General features: G+C 50.0%; 1 protein-coding gene and 1 pseudogene across 4 annotated transcripts in view; one reads left to right on the top strand and one right to left on the bottom strand.

The window, feature by feature from the left end:
* Positions 1–2,237, bottom strand: part of LOC140632229 (small ribosomal subunit protein uS17-like) — a 75,974-nt pseudogene extending 73,737 nt beyond the window's left edge.
* Positions 1–25,334, top strand: part of CPLX2 (complexin 2) — an 84,244-nt gene that overhangs the window by 48,247 nt on the left and 10,663 nt on the right. The window contains exon 1 of one of the 4 annotated variants that reach the window (XM_072824080.1): positions 23,311–23,529. The exons of the other annotated variants lie outside the window; for them this stretch is intronic. The gene's annotated coding sequence lies outside the window, so the exon portion shown is untranslated. Of the gene's footprint in view, positions 1–23,310; positions 23,530–25,334 lie in introns of those variants that run through there. 4 annotated transcript variants of the gene reach the window in all.

Below are 25,334 nucleotides of genomic sequence, written 5' to 3'. Positions count from 1 at the left end.
CAAGCAATATACACATAAACAAATGTATTTAAACAAATAAAATAAAATAAAATAATTTCAGACAGTGGCAAGGGTTATAAAGGCCATTAAACAGAGTAAGGAGATAGGAGGTGACATCCTCATTTAAATAGAATTAGATAAAAGAGGCATAGTCTCTTTGAGGAGGGGACATTCAAGCCTCAAAGTGAACACCAAGAAGGAGCCAGCCAAGTGGGGATGTAGGGCAAAGGTGTTCTAGATGGAAGTAACAGCAAGTGCAAAGGTCCTGAGGCAGGAAGAAGGTTGGCAGCTTCCTTGTGGCTGGTTGGAGCAAGGAAGGGGAGAAAGGTGGGCAGAGGGAAAAGAGGGCTCAGCTCATGTGGAGACTTGGAGATCCAGGAAATGACTTTGGATTTCATTCTAAGTGTGGTGATTTTATTCTAAGCTAATAGAAGGTTTTGAAGAGAGGTGTGACATGATCTACTTTGCATTTTTTCAGGATTCCTCTGCATACTGCAGGGAGACTGTGTTGGTGTGTGTTTTAACGACAACCAGTATTGCTGTGCAACTCTAATGACATACACATTTCAACAGCTAGTCAGTTTGCTTGTTTGGGTAGTGCTGACCCATCCATGTAACCAGCCACCTCCTATTGGGGGTTAGTGGCTCAAAATGATGCTTAGTCATCTAACAGGCCATTCGCCCTTGAAAGAGAAGAGAAGGATAGGACTTATTCTATAGGAACGCATGATGGTGAGTTTCAAAGCACTGGATCTCTCAGTCCGTATCTTCCTAGGGCTGTTCCCACAAAGACCTAGAATCTTCCTCAGGCCAAGAAACATCTATGCCTCGCCCCATACACACAACCTCATGCATGCAGCCAAACTCCATGCTAGATACTGAAAGTGCCAAGACAAATAAGACTTGACCTTGAGGGCTCCTAGCCTGCTGGGGATGATAATCATAACACAAGCAGAAGCTCTGCCCTAGCATGGGAGTGGGCACACTCTGGATGAGGACAACGCCCCAGCAGGGGAAGCCCCACGCAGAGGTGAGGGAAACTCCTGGAGGAGATGTGCTCTGACCTGAGTCCTGGTTGGGGTCCAATAGGAGAAGCAGGTTTTAGCACTGCATTCAGCTGGGTTCCTATCCTGGTGTTACTACCTGCCACCAGGAACTGCTTGAGCTGCACAAGTTTAAGCAATTCCCTCCAGACTCTAGCTCCTCCCAGGGGCTCCCTGCTGGCAGGGCTCTGGCCATCAGGTGACCTGAGATGTGTAAAGCATCAAATACAGTGTCCTGCGCCTCACAGGTGCTTAGTAAACATTAGTCCTCTCCTGCAACATTAATGGAATTGTCCCTTGGGGGGGAAACAAACATATGACAGAGCATGTTCATGTATTTTAACTTTGGGTGCTGCCTGACCGGGGTGCTCCTTGGGGAATGTAGAGTCCACGCAGCAGGCTACAACCACTGCATCAGGATATGTCAGTGGTAAGATCCCTCATGGAGAGTCCTGTGCCGATGCTGATTAAGATACTCAAGTTTGCAAATGACTTTTTTTAAAGCAGATTAGAGTGGATCCAAAGATTTCCATATAATAACATCACATTCAGAATGACCTAACATTGGCCAGACTGGAGCCCAAGGGGCAAGAGGAAGGCAAGATTTCTCTCATGCTACTATCACTTGGGAAGGCTTGAGAAAGGGTTACATTTAGGCTGGGCCTGCCTGGAGGAAAGGTGGCTTTGGAGGGAAGGAAAGAGTGAGTCTGGCAGGAGGATGAGTGGGCGGCAGACAGAGGCAGGAAAGCCACAGCAGGCACAGGGAGCATCTGGAGGTTCTTTTTGCCTGGAACTTTCTGGATCTTAGCAGACTGGCCAGACCAGCCATTGGAAAGGTAGGCTTGGCCATGCTATAAAGGACCTTGTCTACCCAGGTAAGGAGTTTAGGCTCTAGCCAACATGCCAGCATTCCCCAAAGTGCATTCTTCAGCACACCCCTTCCCTTGAGACTCTGCATTGAAAGGTTCCGTGATCTTATATGTGCTAGAAACACCACACATTGTGTCACCTCCCCAAGAATCATCATCCACAATAGCTCAACCAAAGGCCCCAAAAATTCCTGAAGGGAAAAATCCGTTTGACTTCATTTAGCCCAGCAATCCCCACTCACCTGACCAAGGGGCCCCTATTCACAGAGCCCCTGTTAATAGCTACACAATCCACTTTGAAAAATGCCAGCAGAGAAGAGGGTGAGTTGCTGACTGTTTTGAGCAGGGTCAGCGCTGTGTGGTCAAAGCTGAGCTCACAAAGGATCTATGAGTCAGCCCCATACAAGGCAGGTGAATGGAGATGCGACCCAGGGAGCCAGGTAGAGGAGAGGAGACGCAATGAGGAGGCTGGGCCAGAGTGCAGGGACCTTGGGGGTGATGGGGGTAAGGCCTGAGGAACCCACAGGCAGCGGGGAGGGAGGCAAGAAATGGCTCGGGGCAAGTAGTCTGAACTTGGACCTGCACATCCATGCTGACCAGGGCTTTCAACTTGAGGAACCAGGGAGACAGCAGAGCCCCAACTGTGACAGCTCTGGCGGGAGATGAATGAGTCGGGTTCGGGGCATCTTGTACAAAAGAAGCCTATGAGCAAGTGGCTAAACCACTCCAGAGCCAGGAGCCTGTTTTCTTGTCTCCCTGAAGCTACCCTCAAGTTAGGGAGCTTGAAAGAGGTCCTATATCCTCTCTTGCCTGACTGAGTGCTGAATCAATCTCTGTGGTTTGAGTTGAGGAGCCCCTCAAGGAAACACTCCAACACCATTCACTCCTTCAGTAAACATTTGTCAGGTCCACACTGGGCAAGCCCACACTTGGTCCTGCACCAAGAGATGACTTTGCCCTCTCTGACAAGCAGCTGTGCCAAGTTGCTGGGCAAGCAAATAAGGGCCAACATGAAGCCCCCACCAAGTCCCGATGAGGGAGTTGCCCAGAGGAAGAGACCTGTGTACTGGTTGGGAATGATTGTAAGAGGGAGGAAGAGCATCCTAGGCAGAAGCCACAGCAATTCAAAGATGCAGAGGAGGGCTCGGAGAAGAGGACCATGTGGCTAGGATGAGATCTCATCACCAGAAGTCACTTCATGGACTGCACCTCAGCTTTCTCACCTGTGAAATGGGTATGATAATCCCTCTGCAGCCTCCTCTGCAAGTTCCACAGAGGAAGAGCTATGGACAACCCCATTCCACTTGCCAGACCCTGCCAGGCCCAGTGCCAGCCATGAGGACCACAGAGACAAGCAAGCATGGAGACCAATCTGGGTTCTTTCATGCCAGACATAGGAAATTTATTTTTCGCCCTCTAGTGCTTGGAAGGTGGTTATTGCTGGAATCAAAGCCAGAGCTGTCCTCAGCTCCCAGGGGCCGAGTTCCAGATGTGCACGTCTGGCAGCCGTTCTTTGGTCCTGGCGAGAGTCTGAGGATCCGTGGGCCGCTCAAGAAGAGGCAGATGTATTTTGACAAGCCTGCCACAGCTTCTGCAGCATCCTGAGTCAAAATAAGCCCTTCTCTTGGGCAGCCCCTGGGATGGGCTATTTCTGCACCACGTTCCTTTTTTCCACATGGGGGGCTGAGCAGCAATGATTCCAGCTAAAAACAGAAGCTGCCTCAGCTGGAGCCCACGACATTCCCCTCAACGACAGAGGCATCAGCATGCAGCCTATCGCAAACTCAGAAAGCCTTTCTTGTGGACTCAAACTCAGATAATTTCCCCTGAGGGTGTAGATAGTCCAACCCAAGGAACACTCTGATAACCCTCCCATCCCAGAGGATTACAAATCATAAAAATAAGTCCTTATGTGGGTACAAAAGTTTGCCAATGACAAAAGTATTTCCTAATCCATAGGGGAGCAATGGGCTCCTGCTAATGGGCTGCTGTTGCTCCCATTTTACAGATGAGCAAACTGAGGCTCAGGGAAGTGATCTGACCCTGGAGGGAATGAAGGAGAGAATATTTGAGTCCAAGGCTGTTGGACTCTCTAGGTAAGAAAGAGCCTGCAAAAGAGGAGCTGAGGTGAATGTGTCTGTGAGCAGAATTTCTAAATTTGAGCAGATGAGAATCAAAGGGCAGGAAGGCTCACTGCCTGAGTCCCTACTCCCTGTGCCAGACACCACACAGTCACTTTGACACTTTGATGTAGCATCTCATTCTAATCTTCCAAACAGCCCTGGCAAGAGGACTCGTCATCCCCATTTTCTAGATGAGGAAACTGAGAATCAGAGAGTCGAAGGCCTTGCTTCCTTGGTGCTGGTGGAGCTGAGGCCAGGAAGAAGTTCGGGAGGGGAAGTGAGGCTGGCCCCAGAGACAGCAGGTGGCCAGGCCACATGTCTGCCTGCCGGTGTTTTCCAGAGCACGGAAGCCTCAGCACCTCAGGGGCTGGCTGGAGGTTGTCAGGCAGGTTCCGCTTTCAACAGCAAGTCAGACACAGACGAATCCTTTTACGGCTGCAGGGGCACCCACAAGGAAGTCTCCGGCTGGTGCCAGGGAATCCCTACCACCTCTCTAATATTAGCCCCCTCCCTCTCAATGACCAGAGAGCTAGCCTCGGACTTAGAGCTGGTGCCAGGCCCACAGAGCACAGAGCTGAACATCAGCACATGCTTCCTTTTCATTGAGTTTATGTGCATTGTCACCCTCCGTTCTAGCAAGTGACACTGGTTTTCCAGTGCGAAGTGGCAAGATGAAGTTTCCTTTTTAAGTAAACGCAATGAAGGGTTTTATTTTTGCAAGTGAGTGAAATTAGAGGGCAATGTTAAGTAAATAGCAGAGGTGGTGTGTAGACGTGGCAAAAACCGCGGAGGAACTACTTCAGCGTGCGAGAGGCGGGCGCAAGCCGGCTCCTCCTTTCGAGGCCAGGCCCGGGACCAGCCCCACACTGGCACCACCACAGTTCACGATGAGACCCTTGAGAAACCTGGCGCTGACGCCCCTCCTCCCATGTGCAGCCGAACGGGCTGTGCCCGACTGCCAGCATGGGCACCACAGGTTTGCTGACAAGTGTCTCTCCATTGCCCCCTGAAATATGTTAGGGAAAAGGGAAATTGTCCCTTGGAGGTAAAATCATGAGCACAGAAACTTGCCAAAAGAGGCAAGAGTGAAAATTGAGCAACTGCTTCCCCCAGCCCCTTTTCTCACTGAGATCCAGGTTCAAACCTTGAGAAGATCAGAATGATAAGGTGGAAGTTCTGGAACCACGAGGCCAGAACTCAGAGCCAGCTGCCTTGCATGTGCTTGATGACCCTGAGCAAATGGCTTGCCCTGCCCTACCCAGTCTCCTCCTCTGCAGAATGGGATCAGCGGGGAGCCCTCTCCCTCGGGTTGTGGAGAGGATGACCCAAGTTCATGCAGATGAAGAATGACAGCAGCCTTGGCCCGTAGCCTACACCACATACACAGTACCTGTTACTCTTCCTCGGGCCCTGGCTAGGCAATTGCCACGTGTTATGTCAAGGCTGGCCTCAGTATTGCAGTGGGCTTGGGAGGTGCAATGCCTTGCCACAGGTCACACAGCCAGGAAGTGCTAAGGCCAGGGTAGGAGCCCAGAGTCTCCAGCTTCATGCCTGGTGCCCTTTCTCCAACACCCCTGAGATCTGCCCCCCTCCCCCACTCTCTCATTCTGAGGGTCCCCTTCTCTCCAGACTGCTTGGCCCTCCTTTGACGTGCACGAAGGAGACTCTCTTCCTTTCAGCAGGGCACAGCCAGGCCTCCACCTGCTGGGTCAACCTTTTAGCTCCCCTTCAGCCTCCCGCTGTTCTCGCTGCCTTCCAACCCAGCCTGACAGTCCTACATTCAAGTCACTGGGAAAATAAGTTCTCTTTTGATTGCATGAGGCAGACCCCAACTTTTGAAGCAAAAGAGGCCACAGAACCTCTCTGAGCCTTAGTTTGGATGTAACTACAATGGGGTCATTATAGTATATTTGCATACAATTGAAACAAAGATTCGGTAAGGTAATGGGTGTAAAGCCCTCAGGGCTGTGCCTGGCAGGTGGTAAGTGCTCCTAATTAGTATTATGCCTTGTTTCATTGTTGTTAGTATCATTACTACTATCAAGGGATGATGGTCAGACACCCTGCCCCAGTCTTCAAAGAACTTACTGCCTAGTAGGGAAAACCATCTGTCAGTATTTCCACAAAGATAAGGAAGCATCCAAGATCACAGGTACCCTACAAACAGCAGAGCACAAGCGAATTCTGCAGTGTCAGAATGATACAACACTGCAGTCAAACAGGTGTACAATGATCCAGGGCCGCAGCGGGAATGAAAAAGCTGCACACTTCATTTATTCAGCAAACATTTACCAGGTGCCCACCACGACCCAGGCACTGTGCCAGGCTGCGATGCTGCAACAATGGGCAAACAGACATCATCTTTGCCCCTGTGGGACTCCCCCCACCCCAGCCAAAGAGATAAACCTAGAACAAACCATTATGGAAGTTCAGTTGAGCTAAGAAGAAAAGTACCTTGTGCCATAAAAATGTCTACCAGGAAACAGAGCTTAGTCTGAGGGTGTAGCCAGGGAAGGCTTCTGAGGAAAGGGGAGATTAAAGGGGATGACAGGAAAAGTAGGGAGGGCAGTTGGACATGACCTGGAGAGGAGATATTACAAGAGGTTTTTTTTTGGCGGGGGGGGGGGGGGCGGCGGGGGCTGGTGAGCGAGGGGGAAAACCAGCCTCTTGCCATACAGCAATCTAGAGTCAAAATGTCTGGGGTCTAATCCTAGGTCTGCCTAGCTGGGACACCTTAATCAATAAAAGTCTCTCTGAAGCTAAGTCCCCTCATCTGCCTAATGGACACCCTATCAACTACCTTGTTGGATTAAATGTAATAACATACATGAAGTAGTTAGCATAGTGCCAGTCAACCCTATTTTACATGCAGGTAAATGCTTTTTTCTATCGAAAAAGCAATCAAAATACTTAAAGGGAAAAAAACAGGATTGTATGAGTTAGTGTGACTAAAAAATTCAAGGGTGGATTCTGGATTTCAGGAAGAGCTTGATCCAGGAATCAGACTGCATCCTTAGGGCTCAGTCTCTATCTGTTCTGGCTTGCTCAGTTTCTCCCTGGCTTGGCTTCCCCCTACAGTCTCCTTTCACACTGTGACCTTGCAGCTCCAGGTTCATACTTTCTTAGTTCAGTAACTCCAATAGAAGAAGAATTTTTCTAACATTTCCAGAACAATTTCCATGACTAAGTCTTATTGGACCAGCTCAAGTCACACGTCCATACCTTAATCCTAGGCCTGGGTTATGCACCAGTTCCTAGAGCTTGAACGAAAGAGGATTGGAGGACCCCATCCAAACCACATGACCAGAGAATAAGGGAAGGGTGGATCACCAGAGGAATATTAAGCTGCCATACAGAAGAGAGGCCACAGGGCAAGCTAAGACAATCTATGTCCACCATAGCAAGCACACAGAGACACAGGGTGACCATGGTGCAGTAGTCAGTGGCACACTGAGAGTACTGAATGATCACTTAGGGTCTCCTCACCCTACACCCAGCCGTGGAGTGAGCCCTGTCTCCCATTCTGACCTCCTGGTCCCAAAAGAGCAGAGAGGCAAGTGCAGACTCCAGGGCCAGACAGGATGCAAATCCTCAATGGCACCTTCTAGCTATGTGACCTTGACAAGATCCCTGTCCTCTCTCTGCCTCTTTCCTCAACTGTGGAAAGGGTATCATATTAGTTCCTCACCTCATAAGGTTGCTGGGCAGCTTAAATAATATATAGAGAGCACACAGCACAAAGTAGCTTGGTGAAGTGTGCTCCTGTTATTATTATTCCACAGGCTCTGGACATTAGGGGTCACGTTGGTTCACCCCTCCCCATAGGTAAAGCCCCTTTCCATTTCTTCCAGAAGATCTACCAAAACCCAGAGAAAGGTCACATTTGACTTCTCCCATCCACTTGGTGAAATGAAATGTAAATATGAAAGTCCGGTTGAGCAGGAAATCTAAGTAAGTGGATCCTGCAACGTGAGGGAGCCTGCAGCCAGCCCTGAGTTGGAGGGAGCCCTTAGGAGGAGGCACCAGAGACCCCTGGACAACCCGGGCCACGTCCTCCCAGTGACCAGCCTCCCCCAGGTTACAGGCCCTGTGCAGGTCTGCTCTGGAAGCTGGCTGCTTCCCATGCCCTTACCAAGGAGTCCAGCAGCGTCCCTTCACTGTCACCTGCCTAAGCCTGCAGGCATCCAAGTGTATGGACCCTGACCTCCACCCAAAACATCTAGAAGCAAAACTGATCAGGGAAGGAAAAGAAGAAAAGGAGAAGGAGAGAAGGGAGAAAAGAGGAAACATTTTCACTAGGCACTCACATGTGTTCCACACTCGGCCCGGCACCTGTGTGCAAGCCCTCATCTAATCTCCATCACAGATATGAGCTACTATCCCCCCTGCACTTCTGGTGAGGAAACTGAGGCTCAGAGAGGTGAAGTCGCCTACCTAAGGTCACTCGGCTAGTGAACAAAGGCGCCTGCCCGCCCAGGCCATCAGATGCATGTTGCCGCCATGCTCCGCACTGAGCCAAGCGGGGAATCTCACAGCCCTGCAGCCTGAGTCCAAAGAGAAAGCAGGTTTCCAAGGAGAAGGAGGAGAGGTGTTGGGAACATGCAGTTATTTACAGGGTGCCGTGTGGGCTGCTGCGGGAGGAGGGAGACACGTCCTGAGGTGAGCAGGGAGTGGGAGAGGCTGGGTCCTCAGTTTCCTCATCTACAGAGCCGAGATGATAACAGCAGCCGCCCATGGAGATGGGAGCCCAGGAAAGGAGATAGCGCATGCGCAGGAACTCTAGCACCTGAAGCACAACAGGTTCTCGGGCTGGAAGGGATGGCTGTGGTCTCCCTCAGGTGGATCAGAGCAGGACTCCTGGGGTGGTGGGTCCCAGTTTCCTTAGAATTGAGGGGGAAAACTGCTTGGATCTTTAACAGAGACTCTTAGTTCTCCCAAAATGGCAATTTGTTAAAGAAATAGTTGGGGGGCCTGGGTGGCTCAGTTGGTTAAGTGTCCAACTCTTGATCTCAGCTCAGGTCATGATCTGAGGGTGGTGAGTTCAGGCCCCATGTTGGGTTTCAGTGTGGAACCTACTTAGAAGAAAAAGAAAGATAGAGATAGAGATAGAGATAGAGATAGAGATAGAGATAGAGATAGAGATGATAGAGAGAAGAAAGAAAGAAAAAAGAATGAAAGAAAGAAAGAAAGAAAGAAAGAAAGAAAGAAAGAAAGAAAGAAAGAAAAGGGGCACCTGGTGGCTCAGTGGTTGAGCATCTGTCTTTGGCTTGGCCCAGGGCATGATCCTGGAGTCCCAGGATCGAGTCCCACGTTGGCTCCCTGCATGGAGTCTGCTTCTCCCTCTGCCTGTGTCTCTGCCTCTCTCTGTGTCTCTCATGAATAAATAAAATCTGAAGAAGAAGAAGAAGAAGAAGAAGAAGAAGAAGAAGGAGGAGGAGGAGGAGGAGGAGGAGGAGGAGGAGGAGGAGGAGGAGGAGGAGGAGGAGGAGGGAAGGAAGGAAGGAAGAAAGGGAGAAAAGAAACTGGGCAAATGAGGTCAGAGGAAGAAGACTTGGAACTGGAGACAGGAGAATCCAGAGACTCACTGCAGGTTGGCCAGATGGATGGCCCGCATTCCAGTTTGATAACATCCAGGCCCCTCCCCTGGTCTGACAAGGACCCACAGGACCTGGACAGCCCACTTCTCTGTCCTGGGGTACTACCACTACCACTGTTCTCCTCCTTCCCCACACTCCCCTATCCTGGGCTCCATTCTGTCCCAGGAATGAGCCAAGTTCTCACCCAGCTTGGGGAAGTATCCTTCAGGACAAACTTTCTGCCCCAGATCTTCACACAGGCCTCTTACATTCCTTCAGATCAAGCTGAAATGTCATCTCCAGGAGGCTTTCCAGGACACCCTGCCACATCACATCACCCAGTTTTATTTCTTTAGAGCTCTCATCACTCTCTGAATTATCTTTCTATTGATTTGCTCATTGCCTGTCCACTCCTACCAGAAACACTGTGTGAGGCAGGGACCTCCTCTGTCTCATTCACTCTGTATTCCAGCACCAGATATGCTCAGCCCAGAGCAGGTGCTCCAGGAACAGTGTTAAATGAGTTAATAGATGCTGATCTTTCCAAGCATGGATGTGATGGTTAATCTGGCTGTGATTTCCTGCAAGCCTCCCATGTGCCAGGGCCTATGTATGCTCTAGCTAAGCCCTGCAATGTGCCTGCAATGGAAGTACAATATCCTTTTTGCAAATGAAGAAATGTAGGCTCAGAGAGGGATGTTGGCTTGCCCAATGTCACACAGTGAAAACCCAGCCAAGTCAATGCAGAAGCCCCTTGCATCCCATGCCATGGGAAAGGTGCTTTGAAGAGCACTGTGCCACAGGAGGTGTGAAAACTCCTTGGGAAGAACTTACTGGACTCCCAGACTGCTCCATGCCGATGCCTGTGGTGGACATGGCCAGGGCACACCCACACCTGTCTTAATTCTCTCCCTGAGCACAAGCAGCTCCATGCTTCCCAGCCCCTTACAGTCAGCTGGCCCAAGGCACTAGATCTGGCCAGTGAATGGGGAGCAGAAGTATGAATATTAGTGAGAATCTTGTCAGGAAACACGGGACATTCCATGACGGCCATTTGAGAGCTTCACTAAGGGTGAGCAGAACACGCAGATTTCACAAGGGATAGCACAGTTCCCAAGAGCCAGCATTAGTGCAGAGCCATTGCCACCTCTAAGCGTGAATGACAAGGAGGGAGTGGCTACCAAGCCTGCAGAGGGACATGTGTAGGAAGGACCACTGCCAGGAGCAATGGCCTTCAGCCGAGGGACACTCTGATCTTGTTGTCCTCGTGCCTCCAAACACTGCCAAGGCCTCCCTTTGATAGAAGCCAACCAGAGGACAAAGGGAACCTACTGATGGATCCATACCCATATGCCTTCTGGGTTCACATACGATAGGGGGAGTGAATTTGGAGGAGGAACCAGAAGCAAGCCTGCAAGATCACTTCCCACCTGGGGCCTCGGGGAACTCTGTGACACTCCAGCTCTCTCTTCCTACCACAGTGATCCTAGAATCTACATGTTGAGGTGGTGCATCCCAAGATAGCACAGAGCCTCCTTCCTCCAACCACAGCCCAGCAGAGTCTGACCATAACAGTGAGAAACAAAACAAAATAACAGGCTAAGGAGAGGCCATTGCAAAGAGAAAGGAATCTTTTGGGAAATGTTTAAAACTGATGGCTTAGAATCAGGAAGCCTACCTGTAACAGGGGGGCTTTGAAATGATGCAGTCCAAAGACACCCTGAAAGTCACCTTGAGATGGACTGTAGGGCCCAGGATCAGAGGTCTTGCAAATCCATCAAATGGAAAGCAGGTCAGATAAAGGACCAGTGAGATGCTTGATGATCGCAGCTCTGGGAGAGAGCTCCGAGATGAAAAAAAGATATCCGGAACAACTGAGAGCCTCAGCCTCAGCCATGACTGAGGAGGACCTCAGGGCAATTGCTGCTCCCAAACTGTCTTTTGGAAGTAGGGGCGCCAAAGGCACTGCTCCGGCAGGCAAATGTTCCAACTCCAATTGACAAACAAGATGCAGACAAATTGCCAGGAACGGATGGCACCCACCCAAGAACGCTGATGCCACTCAAGGGTGAAATTGCAGAGCTGTTGGCAAAAAAAAATACATGCATTTTTGAGGGGCTGTGGAGACATGAACTGGGATCTGTGCATATGAAATCTGAGCTTTGGCAAAGCTTTGGGTGTGGACTCACAGTGTGAGATCCTTCTCTCCCCTAAATCAGCACAACCATGGGATCATACGATACAAGGGAGGAGGCTGCTTTAAGACAGAGATCCAGGACTGGGATTATCAGCTCCTTCTTGGAAAGTGAGAATATTAAAGGAAGAATCCAAAGTCAGATCCTGCTTGAACAGAAGTTTTCTGCAAGAAGGGACACAGCTCCAAAGTTACAGATTCCAGCAGGCTTCTCCTGGATGGAAGAGACAGAAACCTCATTCAAAAGAACTTAAGTAGAAAGGCAACATTTATTGATCACATAAAGGAAAAGTACAGAAGATGAGGCTTAAAGGCACATCAGAAACTGGGCACTCACACACTGTCACCAGAAATGTGTCTCCTATCCTCCCCTTGGCGCTGCTTTTCTCTGTTGGCATCACCCTCCAGCAGGCTGTCCCTGGGTGGTGGCAAAACAGCACAGCTGCTCAAGCCCACAGTCCGCCAGCTCTGCAAATCCTATAGAAATAGAAAGCATCTTTCCTATAAAATCTCAGGGCTGGCTCTCATTGGCTTACCATGTGTCACTCGCCATCCTTGAGTCAATCTCCATGGCCACAGCTAATAATGTTTTAATTGGCTGCTAGAGGGTCTAATGCTCACCCATGGGAGCAGGGTGTGGAGTTAACTCCACCCAGACCATAAAGTGAAGAATAGGGGAGGACAGGGACTCCAAAGAGATACAAAATAGGCCAAAAACATATGTCACACAGCAAATGCCACCAAAGACATTCCTCATCACTGGCCACAGTGATGAAGCCAAAGCACAGAAGGAAATCATAGGGTTATATGTATGTATGGACTAAGAATGAAAAAAAAAAAAAGTTGTGTGGGGACAAGTACAAGATTTAAACAAGGATGGCAGAATTACTACTAGCCCAAAAGGGGACTAAGTCTGCCCCTGAGATGGGGAGCCAGGACAAGCCATTTCAACCCCAAGCACATGCGGCAATGCTATGCACAGATTTCACCTTGAGGAAGGTTCATTGAACAGTTACAAGTGAGAAGGCTTTGGGTCTGATGTTGATGTTGATGATTCAGGGATAAGTAAAACATGATTCTTGCCCTCAAATAGCTTACAATCCAGTGGGAGGAGACAACCAAGGGTGTGTAAATTAATTAAACCAAGGAATAAAATGAACATCAGAGGTGTTGAGTGTTCTGTAGCAGTGAGCGCTATGTAGGAGAGCAGTGGTGGTAAACAGGCTGCAAAGGAGGCAGAAGGCAGATCAAGGAAAGCCCTCATGGGTCTGGACGTGATGTCGTTAGGCAATAGTGAGTCATCGAAAGCTTTTGAGCATGGGAGCAACACAGGCAGGATGAAGCTTCATCGTCTTAATGGAGCCAGATAAAGCCCAGAAGAGAGTCACAGGGATGATCAAAGGGCTGGCAACAGGCCTGTGGAGGAGATAGATGAGTGAGGACTGGAAGATGAAGGCCAGTGGAAGTCTTGATCAAAGTAAGGCAGAGGAGCACACAGCTTCCTGATGCTGGACCAAGGCAGGGATGGAGCCATACCATGAAGTCAAAGAGAAATGTGGCTTTTGTTCAACTCTCATCAGGAAAGGTGAGTGTTGTATGCATTAAAAAAAAAATGTCATTTATATAACTATACCCCAAGAGGGGGTGTAGGCTGAAAATGGGGAATAAATGACTATCAAAGAGGTTCTGATAGAGTCCAGAGTTACCAGTAGAGTCATAAAGAGAGGCTGAGGGGCACAGGGATGTCTGGGGATGTTCTTTATTCATTCATTAAATGGTCACTTCCTGAGGGCCTACTTTGAGCCTGGCCCTCCTCTAGGCTCCAGGCCCAGAGACAGGAAGCAGGCATCCCCACGTTGTATTATTTCATAGCCCTATCACTTTCTGAAATGACCTGGACCCCATGTCGTTTCCTCATTTAGCATCTGCTTCCCCTAATAGACGAGAGGTGGAACTTTGAATATATATTTTCACTGTTGCTTCCCCAGCACCTAGAGGAGTCTCTGGCATGTAATAGATGCTCACTACATATCTGCTAAGTGAATGCATCCCCATCTTCTTTTTTTTTTTTTTAATTTTTATTTATTTAGGATAGTCACACACAGAGAGAGAGAGAGAGAGAGAGAGGCAGAGACACAGGCAGAGGGAGAAGCAGGCTCCATGCACCGGGAGCCCGACGTGGGATTCGATCCTGGGTCTTCAGGATCGCGCCCTGGGCCAAAGGCAGGTGCTAAACCGCTGAGCCACCCAGGGATCCCCATCCCTCATCTTCTAAGAGTTCAAAATCTTGGGAGAAAGTCAGACAAGGAAACCAACCTTAAGTGCCAAGTTTAGTTTCATTGGTGCTACAATGTAAAGGTCCACATGGGAGCATACAGGAGACCTCTGTTTCAATCCTATTTCCCAGGAGGGATTTCTTTGTGCTTTAGCTGAGCCACGATGGTCCAAGGAGAGGCTTACCAAATGAACAGAACAGACAAGGCCATTTCTCCAGGAGCAAACAGCATGGGCAAAAATGCTCATAAACACCAGGCGACAGCATGTCCAGGAGCAACATGGAACACAGGTGGCTGGAGACAGAGGTCAGGGTCTGATCATGGAAGGCCTTAAAAGCCAATTTGAAGGATTTAAACTTTCTCTTGAAAGCAATGGGAAGATGAGAAAACATCAAAGTATTTTTGTATCAAAACTAGTCAAGAGGGCAGCCCGGGTGGCTCAGCGGTTTAGTGCCTCCTTCAACCCAGGGCGTGATCCTGGAGACCCAGGATCGAGTCCTATGTCAGGCTCCCTGCATGGGGTCTGCCTCATTCTCTCTCTCTCTCTCTCTCTCTCTCTCTCTCGTTCTGTCTCGAATGAATGAATGAATGAATGAATGAATAAATAAACAAATAAATAATAGAAAGATAAAGATAAAAAAAAACTAGTCAAGATCCTTTTGGTTGCATGTAAAGAAAACAAAAACAAAATAGCTTTAACAAGAACAAGGGGGAAGAGGTAGTTATTGGCTCATAAAAACAACAAGACTTAGGAGAGCTGCAGGCACAGCTTGATCCAAGGTGTAAATGATGTCAGCAGGCTAAGGGTCCCCCACTCTACTTTTCTTGACTCTGCTGTCTCTAAGCTGGTCCCCATTCTGAGGCTTCATGTGGTAGCTCCTGAGAACCTCAGTTCACATCACAGTGGACCTCAAAGGAGAGTCCATTTCCCTCAGCTCAGGCAAAGTCCCAGAACTGAGTCACTTTGGCCCTGAGTGATCTGATTTTGGGTCTGGTGCCTATTGCTGAACTGATCTGGGGGATCAGGGAGACCCTTTGTGCTGATTGGCTCAGTCCAGGTCATGTGATGCACCCCGGGGTTCAAACGGAAATACATGTTTGCTCCTCCAAAGCTGATGCCACATGAGGGAGGAGTGGCAAAATAAGCTGTGACCACCATGTGTTTTAAGCATGGGAATGAATGATACAATCAGATCCATGTTTTAGAAAGCTATGATTCTCCTATAGATCTGGAAGCCAACTAGAAAGTCAACCTAAAGGTAGGAGCAGAGGCAGGAGCAGTGGTTACACGGCTGGTGCTAAGAGCTAGGCTGTGCCAAACTGAGCAGAGGTGGGCAAAGGGCTACCACAGAAGGAGATTTCTTATATAAATCCTTTGGGCATAATTTAGGGCTGAGCTACAGCCCCAACACTCTTGATTACCTTCAGATCTAGAATAGTCAGTCGCATTAAGAACCACTGTGTGGCAAGGTGTCCTAGCAGAGTCATCCAAACTGTGGGACCAGTTGTCTCGAAGCTGCAGACCCAGGCTCAGCTTCCAGAAACCCATTTAATCTCCCTCTGGAAACGTGGCCAGCTGCACAGTCACACCAAGCTCAAATGCTGATGCCACTACTTCTTGGCTGTGTTATCCTGAACAAGGTGCTTAACCTCTCTGAGTCTGGATATCCCTATATGAATATGAAGTGGAGGTGATGACATTTAAAGTAATGGAAGTGCCAGTGTGGGGATTAAATCAGATAAAGATTATGAATCACCTACTGCAGTGACAGGCTTGGGGGATGAAAATTTCTTCATTCCCCTTTCTGCTTTTCCCTGTCTTCCTCTGCCTGAGACCTCTCCAACCCTTTGTTTGTTTGCCAAGTAAAAGGTGGTTTGGTTTTATTTTGTTTTCTTCCCAGAAAGAAACAACTGGAGGCTGAGTGGCACAGAGCAGCCATTTTTAGATTTGTGGGTGGAAGATTCCTCATTCTTAGGCCTGATGTCTAAGCCCCCTCTGGACTTCCTCCAGGTGGTTCCCATTTGGGAACACAATATCCTGGTCCCTTGTGTGCGGTGCAGGAGGGGAAGAAGGGGCAGAGATGTAGAAGAAACATCTCTGCTATTTTCCTCTAAGTTTCAAATTATCTTCTTTCTTGTCCCAACTTAAACAAACTCAAGGAAATCATGAGGCCAAGTTCTCTGGCCAAGACTAGAAAAGGGAGGTTTTTGTCTAATGGTTGCACTGCCCCCCAAATGCCAGAGGAGACCCCCACCTTGCACAGGTGTTGGAAGGAAAGAGAATCCAAGCTTGCTGAGGCTCGACAGCTGTCTCCCAAAACAGTGTCTTTATGTGAGCCTCACAATTGCCCTGGGACGGTGGGATTATCCCCTCACTTTCACTGAGGTGGAAACAGAGTCTCCAAGAAATCTCACACCGTCTGGCTTGGTGGCAGGGCCGGGATGGGGGCGGGCAGGGCAGAGGGCTGTTGAGCTTGAACCCATGGCTCTTTGTGGCTGGAGCCTGAGATGATTTGGCCGCCCTGGAGGCAGCCACCCTGTCCTTTCCCTGCTTTGGGCTTCCAGTCCCATCTGGCTTGCAAGCTGTGTGTATTTCATTCTGCTCCCCAGAGCTGCCTCTTCACTAGGACAGCACTTAGCATGTTGTATTATCGTCAACTGTTTGTGGCCATCTCTCCCCCGCCTACTTCTGAGTGCTTCAAATCGGAGGCTCCAGTCTGAAAGGATCTTGAGTGTGCGCATCGGTCCGTGTGCTATCCCTCGATGGAGTATATGCATCTCTCACTGTGGACTAAAGAGGGGGAGAGAAACTCTGAAACTTCCTATACGTCTTTGTCTGCCTCGGAGAGTGCCTGGCATAGCACAGGCCCTCCATACATGGTGGCTGAACGAATGACTGAGTGAACAATACCTGCCATGGAGGGCTGAGGGCTGACGTCCATAACATCCCTACAGCAATGCTTGGGATGCTGCATGTGTTCTAAGAAGTGTGGAGCTATATGCTGAGTTGTGACTAAGAAGGAATACTTACACCGGAGCTAGGAGTTTCCTTAACCAGCTGTGTGGCACTAAAAAAAAAAAAAAAAAAAAAAAGAGGCCCTTCCCTTTTCAGGAACACTGGGTTAGATGACTAGAAAGTTATGCTTTCACTGCTGATTTTCTTATGCATGCTTCATCTCCTCCCTTCACTCCACTCCCCTACACACACACACACACACACACACACGCCCATCAATCTCCAAAATAGCATTCTGCTCTCCCTCAGAGTTCTCTCTCTCTTTCATTTTTTTGACCAGAAGCTCCATGAGCTTATTAACCTCTGTTGTTTAGTCCATGTGCCTCAAATATGAAACAGCAATGATGTCCCCTCCGATTCATTTTATCAAAGAGCAGGATCTGTTCTGTGGGCCAGGGTGTGCAGGTCCTAAATGGAAAGCATAAGTCATTTCCAGCTCACTAGCTCCATAAATGCAGGGGTTCTGCCAGCTGCCTTTGCACCAAGATGGAAAGAACATTTATCTTCACAAATGTAGGCGACACCGTGGAGGCAGTCCTACAAGGGACAGGGGAAAAAGCCTTCCATTCCAAAAGGAGTGATGAGGCTGAAAAGGAAAAGTTCCTCCTAGAACAGGAACAAAATCGCACTTGAGGGTCACTTCCAACTCCACAATTCTAGGTGTTAAGATTCATAGGATCTAAGACCCTAAAGTTGGGAGAGAATGTGTGTAATTAGTTGGATCTAAGCTTTTGTGCATCCTAAAATATTCTATGATTTCATGATCCAGTATTTTTGTTTACTATAACACTACAGCCCAGAATCATCTGAGTCTCAGATTTTAGTGGCCCAAGGCAAGGGTTTTTCAACTAGTGGGTATATCAAAACCACCTGGGGGCTTGATGCTGATGCAAATTCCTGGGATCCTATCTCAGAGATTTTGGTTTGGTCCACATGGGAAGTGGCCCCAAAATCTTTTTTTTAACAAGTCTCCCACCCCCAGTGGCTCAGAGTAAGGGTGGGCCACTCTTGGACATACAGTGTTTCAAGAGCCTGTCATTCTAGATGTCATTCTAGATTCTGTGACTCTAAGTGTGATCCTAAAAAGGCCTTTGCTCGTGATTCTAGTATTCTGGAACTCTGTTACTCTGTTTCCGTGTGCCTAAGCAGAGGATTCTAAGGTGTAAAAATTGCCTTTCTGAGCATAAGCTTCACAGGAAGGAGGGGGAAAGGATGTCGCGAGGATGGAGGGACATTCTGGAAGGGGAACCTCTTGAGGACACGGAACACACTGATGTTTCACCTTTTGTGCCTGAGCAAGTCCAGGGCTAGGACACAAATGAGGAGACTTGGAGGGATGCACTGTCTGGCTCTGCACTGACATGAGCATATAGGGCCATCAGGAAGAATTCCTGATAGAAAGGGTGGTCCAACCACATGATGGAGAGCTGGAAGGACTTAGATTGGAGGACGGGAGGCAGAAGTCCCAGGGTTTACACCAAAACATCCTCCTGTACCAGATGGTAGGGGAACTACAGACTGGTGTGGCAGGCAGGAAAATGTAAGGTTTCAGGGAAGCTCAAGACGAGAGGGAGTAACTGTGTGGGGATATCCCAGGGTACAACACGTGGGCTGAAAGAGGACTGCTTTGACGTGCTAATAAGTGCCTGGATCCGGGAGGGTGGGGATGGGATGAAGGATGGGATGAAGGATGGCAGAGGACCTCTGAGGAGCTGGTAGGAGGATGCTGGGCTGGGGAGGGGCTCTGAGTTAGGGGTAGGGCTCTGGGATAGAAAGGGGCTCCTCAGGGGATTTACACACACACGCACTCTATGCAACACCAATGAGTCAGGGTTCAGATGGGGAGCCTGGAACCCTCCTTTCAAGAAACAGAAGTGGATAATAGAGAATCCAAAGGTTTATGCAGCTTCCCAGGTGGGGCAGGAGCTAGCAGGTGAGGTTGCCAAGAGCCTCTCTGGTGGGGGAGAAAGGGAAAGGGAGAAATCGGTCACACTCAGTGACACATTTATGCCTGCACAGTGATAATGACACACTTTCGGCTACACATACACACCCTTTCTGTCCCAACAATGACAGTGACACATAGGCTAGTCCATTGTGACACACTTACACCTCTATCCTTACCAGTGATAATGGCATCATTTCATATTGATGGCAACACCCTATCACCTGTGTCATCTCTCCTGGACAGTGACACTAAAACATACACCATTACACAGAAATGGTGATGTCCCAAGAGCCTTTGCATCTGCCACACTAAATGGTACCATCTGTGGTTGTACACTGCAGAACCTGCACAGCTGTAGGTGGTGACTTTGCCTTACCCTCAACCCATCATACAATGCCATTAACATATTCCACTGTGACAACAACCCACTTGGCTTTACAGCTGTGATACACTCACACCAGAGACACTCCACATCAGGAGGGATACACCACCACACACTGAGAATCACATGGTGACAGGCCTACACCTGTCCTACTAGCACCTGTGTCCCTCCATATAGATGCTGCCTACTGCCACCTGCATGGTCCCTCACTGGTGGGCACACACACTTATGCACCACTGCACACCAATGGGTGTACCTTCACACTGCCACTCCATGTTGAAGGAGACAGACTGGGCCCCTGGCCTCACATCCTGACAATGTCACTCTAGCTATTATCAGTGACAAGAAGAGAGGCACTCATTAGCTGAGTGAGGTGGCCTAGAGCCCTTCCTGTGCACCACCCCCATGGTTCTGTTTCTGCCTCTGGCACACAGGCCACCCCCTCAAACCAAGACCAACTCTGCCCCTCCAGGCTCAAGTTAGAATGGCAGGTGGTGGAGTCAGTGTCTGGAGCATTCAGATGCTTCCCCGCACCCACCAGCTCAACTCCCAGCTGAGGTCAGCCCAGCCAGCAAGCTCTTCCTCATATCCCGCATTGCATCCAGAGTGCCTTCTGGACTGAGGCAACTGCAGGAAAGAAATGGGCTGACCTTTGGACAAACGCCATTCTCACTGATCACTGCATTTATGGTCTGTGACAGTTGTCATTCTTCACACACTGTTCCTCGATCCTCACACAAAGTACTGACATTAGCTCTCTTGATTGGTTTCCTAGTGAACATTCAAAGCATGTACATACTATTTTAAAAATCTGTTCAAATCTGGCCCCCTGCCCCAGACCACAGGGCTTATAAATAGAAGTGGAGATTCAGCACGAGCTAGGGTAAGACACCTTAAGCAGAGCTACATCCATATTTTACCAGGTGACTCTTAGAAACTATCTACAGAGTGGGCTAGGCAGAGCTGTGGCTGGCTGGGGGAGGGGGGCTCACAGCGGGCTGAATTAGAGATGCAAGAGATGAAGGAGATGCGGACAACCCACATGACATGAGGACCCCAATCTGGGTGTGAATTCAAGGCAGGTTTTTTTTTTTTTTTTTAAGTGAGAAACTAGAGAACAGGGAAGATGATAAATGTCAATGTAAAGAAAATCTGCAGAGCAAAAGTTACATTTCCATAGGCTGTGGGATGTGTCAGATGAGAAAGCAGCCCAGGGGGGTGAAAGGACCCCAGAGCTAGGTGGCAGGCAGGCCTGGGCTGGAATCTTGGCCATGCCAAAGACTCACTGTATCTCTCAGGGGATCAACTATCCCATCTTGGAAATAGAGGTTTGTGTGAACTAAAGGAGAGAATGTAATTTGTGCAGAGCACCAAACTGAGCATCTGACACATAATGGGGGCCTGATGGTTGCTATGATTAGTGGTATTATAATCATTAGGAAATGGCTAAAATATTTAGTGATTTTTCTACATGGACAGTATTTAGGAACCATGTCTAGGCTGGCAAGAGCAGTCAGGGAGCAGTACTCAGCTCTCCACCATCTTTCTTCAACAGAAAGCATCAGTAGCCACAGTGCCCTGATTTATCCCTAATCATTCAACGAGACGAAGCCAATTAGGCTTGACTGAGCTGTCCTTTTATTCACCAGTAAGATTTTCTATAGCTATACATGATTCATGTCAGCTCATACAGTTTTTTATAGACTCACAGAAGCTTGAGTTCAAAGGGGACATTAGCTGTCACCTGCCACCCAACTGTCATTTTCCAGGGAATGGGGAACTCACTACCTAATATGAGGCAGTCCGTGCTATAGCTGGACAGCTCCAAATGATAAAAGATTCTTCCTCGTAGAGCTTCTGTCTGCCTCCCTTTACCTTTCCCCCATTGCCCTAATTCTGTCTTCAGGGCTGGTAAAAACAATAGTACTCTTTCTTCCTTACAGTGGTCATTCATTCATCCAACAAGCATTTCCTTAGCACCAACTTTGTCAGGCACCATGCTAAGTGCTGGAATTACAAACTGAGCAAGTCTTGCCCCTGCAGCATTTTCTCCTCCAAGTGAAACACCCTTAAATCCTTCATCTCTCCTTCATTTGGTCTGATTTCCAGACACCCACCATCTAACCCACTCTTTCTCTCCTAAACACACACAAGCTTATTAAATCCATCTTAAAGTATGGTGTCCAGAACTGACCTCAGTATTCTTCTGAAGGCCAAGTTGGATTTTTAGCCCAGCTTGGTGGATGTTCATGTTAAAGAAAATGCCCATTGTGGAAAAACCCCAGTTGTAACTAGAGTGCTGCCAGCCAGGTCCCATTCACTGAGCTTCTGTTCTAGAAGCACAGGGAGAAAGGAAGGAGAAGGAGAGAGAGGAGGAGGACTGTGAGTCTTGAAATGACATGGTGTCTATCTCCCTACCCAGAACTCCCCTCAGGTATTAGTGGCAAGTCTAAATCACTCTAATCAAACAGCCTCCCCTCTACCCTTCCTCTATTAGTGTCTGCCTCAGGAAAGGTAAGAAAAATTTTAAATGAGCATGCTGATGGCCCAACACATTGTTAAACAGAACTCAGCCATAAATGAAGGGCCTTCGCTATACCAAGCCCAATAGCCTATAAGGGGAGAACAGAAGATGACTCTACAGGTGAGGAGGATGGTTCCATCAGTAGCCTCTGACCTGTGGAGGCCCCTTGCTTTAAGCTCTCTGCTGTGAACTTGTGCAAAGGAACAGTCCCCTCCTTTTGGAACAAAATCATACATCCTTCCTCTCTCAATCCTGTCCCTCTGCAGCTCTTGCTACTCCCTCCTTGGAAGGAAGCCATCCCCTTACAGAAGCAGAAGTCATCTCCACTCTGACATAACCTCTGATTGATGCATAAATTCCTGCAAATCTTTCAAAGGCCTGATGCAAGGTCCCTCCTCTCCTAAGCCATTTTCTTACACATTGGTCTGGATTAAAGGAAGCATTTTAGAGCCAAAAGATGGCAGGCAGAATGAAGAGGCTCAATAGGAGAGAGTAATAAAATGAGAAATGAGTGCGAGAGGAGAAGGAAAGTCCTGGGGTGGGGGTGGGGGTGGCGGCGTAGATGTTGCCCTGCCTCTTGAAGGTCCCTTTTCTTCCCTGGGCATAGAAAGAATTAGCCTTCTAGAATAAAGTTTGCTAAAGGATTCCTTATTACTCACAGGATATCAGATCTACAAGGGATTGGCAAGGGAATTTTATACCGTATTTTGCAGCAGTCTTCTTCCTCTGGGTCCACATGAAGGATTCCTTACTTCTTGTTGGGGCCTTACCCACATGATCCATTGGTGTTTCTTCAGCACTCTTGTGCCAGGACATGATGCTGAGGGGCTGTAAAGATGATGTGATGGTGACCTGTAGGAGCTCACAGGCAAAAGACAAGCAAACAGGAACAAGAGCCTCTGAAACAGGGGTGTGTGACTAGGCGTGACAGAAACCCTGAGAAGAGCGTGACCAATTCTTCCTGGAGGAATCAGGAGGGCTTTCCTGAGCAGGTGATTTTTGAGTTTGCTTTAAAGAACCCTCCACCCTCAGTGCATTGAGGCAATAAGCTTGTGGTCTTAAAAGCTCCGGCCAGGACAAGTGGCTGTAGGGGAGGTTGGGGGCGTCTTGGGGGGAGAGGACAGCAAAAGGTGGAGGAAAGGGACTGGAGAGAGAAAAGAGGGGAGAAGGAGGAAGAATGGGAAAGGGAGAGGAAGGGGGAGGAGGAAGAGAGAGGAGAGAGGGAGGAGACAAGGGGGAGAGCAAAAGAAGGGGGAGGAGAGGGATAGGCAGAGGAAGAGGGAGAGAGAGAGAGCGAGGGTGAGAGAGGGAGGGAGAGAAAGAGAGAGGGAGGGAGGGAGGGAGGGAGGGAGGGAGAGAGAGAGAGAGATTTGAATTTCCCATCTGGAAGGGGAGCGGTAGCACGTCAGGACCAGGCTGAGGGGCGTGATTGGAGGGCGCCTCCGGCAGCCGCCGCGGCCCCAGCTCGCCCGGTGGAGTTGCACGAGGCGGCGGCGGGAGCTGGAAGAGCAGAAGGAACCGCCTCGCTGAGTACGCCCGGCGCCCTGCAGCGGCTCGGACGGTTTCGTGGGCCGCCAGGTCGGTGCTGACCCCGGGCCGGGAGGGCGGAGCCGGGCTGTGGGCGGCAGGGTCCCGGCTCTCGCTGTGAGGCTGCGGGGCAACCTGGGAGGCTGGGGGTGCGGCTTTGGGGGGACAGCTCCCCAAGGCCGGCCGGGCGCCGGAAAGGGCGGCTGCGCGGCAGCAGCTGGGACCCTCCCGGGCGCGCTCGCTGCGGTGCTGAAAGGACAGCTCCCCGCGAGGCGACGCGAGCCGCGGCGGGAAGGGGTGAAGCCGGCGCCGACTGGGAGGGCGCGGTGGGCCCGGGACCCGGAGACCTCCGGGCAGAACAGAAGCCCGGGACAGCCTGGCTCCCGGGAGGCAGGACCGCCCCGAGGGCGCGGGAGACTCAAGTCTGAACCTAGAGAACTTCGAGCTCACGGGGTTGGGGATGGGGTACGTCGATACAAGCTACTTCAGGCTGTTGTTAACCTGGAAGCCTCCGGAGCCCTCTTGCCCCAGGAGGAGGGAGCCGCCCCGGAGGGGCTTAAGGCTCCGGGAGTGAGTCAGAGGGCGCCGGGAGGGGGGCGGACAGGCCGAAGGGGGAGGAGAGGAAAGCCTAAAACGTGGATTGGAGGTGAGAGGCCAAGGGGACTATTTGTCCTCGGAGGAGGAGCAGCCGAGGTTTGGCCAGCGCACGTTCTCTACTTGGGGTCATTAGTTACTGTCCCATCTAAGACCCTCGCGAGCCCCATTCTGCCCCCTCCCCCATCAAAGTTTGATACCTGGCTGGGTCTTGGGGTTGGAGCTTTGTGTGTTGGGGGAGGGGCGCTCTCAGTGGCCAACGAGGAGCTCCATGGCAGAGCTGCTGGCTGTGCTGGCCTCCGCAGGGGACCGGGAGAGGGGCGCCTGGATTCTTACCCTCTTCTGCGGGGGGACCGCGAAGCCCCCGCCAATTCCGCTTTTCTGAGGGAGCGGGTTCCCTTACCCCCTCCCATCCTCCACTGCCCCATTCCCCTCCCCCAGTGCTTCTCCCTTCCAGGGGCGTAGAGCGGGGGTGGGGTGGGGGATGAAGGGACATCCCCTGTCTCAGCCATCGCCATTAGCATTAGGGTCCCCTGTGAAAAGCAAATGAGTGTTGGATTGAGTAGCGGTGAATACTGCCCGGACTTAAGCCATAAGAACAGAAAAACAGCCACAAGGACAAACACTGCAGGTGCCCGAATCTGCTTGTCGGATGGGGGTGGTGGGCCAGTCCCAAAACCGCTTGGGGCTCAGGAGGCCAAGCCAGAGGAGATACCTCCGCTGCCTTCGGGCTGGGACATGCTGGAGGAAGTCCGAGAAGGAAAGCTGAAGATATGTCCTAGGTCTTGGATGCGCTAAAGGCACGGAAACGTGCTGCAGCAGCATCCCTCTTTCTCCCTGTTTTTGTCTCCCCTCCCCCAGCGCCGCACCACCACCACCACACCCCACAACCACCACCACAACCACCACCACCACCGCCACCACCACCACCACCACCCTTCCCGCGCAGGGATACACCACGGTCTCCCAGAGAACCACTGAGGAGCGCCTCCTGGTGGTCTGGCCAAAATCCTCAACTGCATGCAACCTGCCCGACCTCAGCACTCCTACAGGCATATGGCAAAATATCTACACACACGCCTGCACACACGCTCACGCAGACTCACATGATGCCTAAGTTCAGAGTTAAACACACAGGATCATACTCTGAATGCGTACAATCACATACTCGCTGATATACACTAAATTCAACCCAGCAAGTATGTCAGGAGGTTCTACCATGAACCAGGAGATGTTATGGACTCTGGGATAAGGGAAATAAA

This window comes from Canis lupus, chromosome 4 (genome assembly GCF_048164855.1).
Source record: "Canis lupus baileyi chromosome 4, mCanLup2.hap1, whole genome shotgun sequence".
Lineage (NCBI taxonomy): Eukaryota > Metazoa > Chordata > Mammalia > Carnivora > Canidae > Canis > Canis lupus.
The sequence above is the reverse complement of the archived record's forward strand: the minus strand, read 5'-3'. Positions and strand labels throughout refer to the sequence as shown.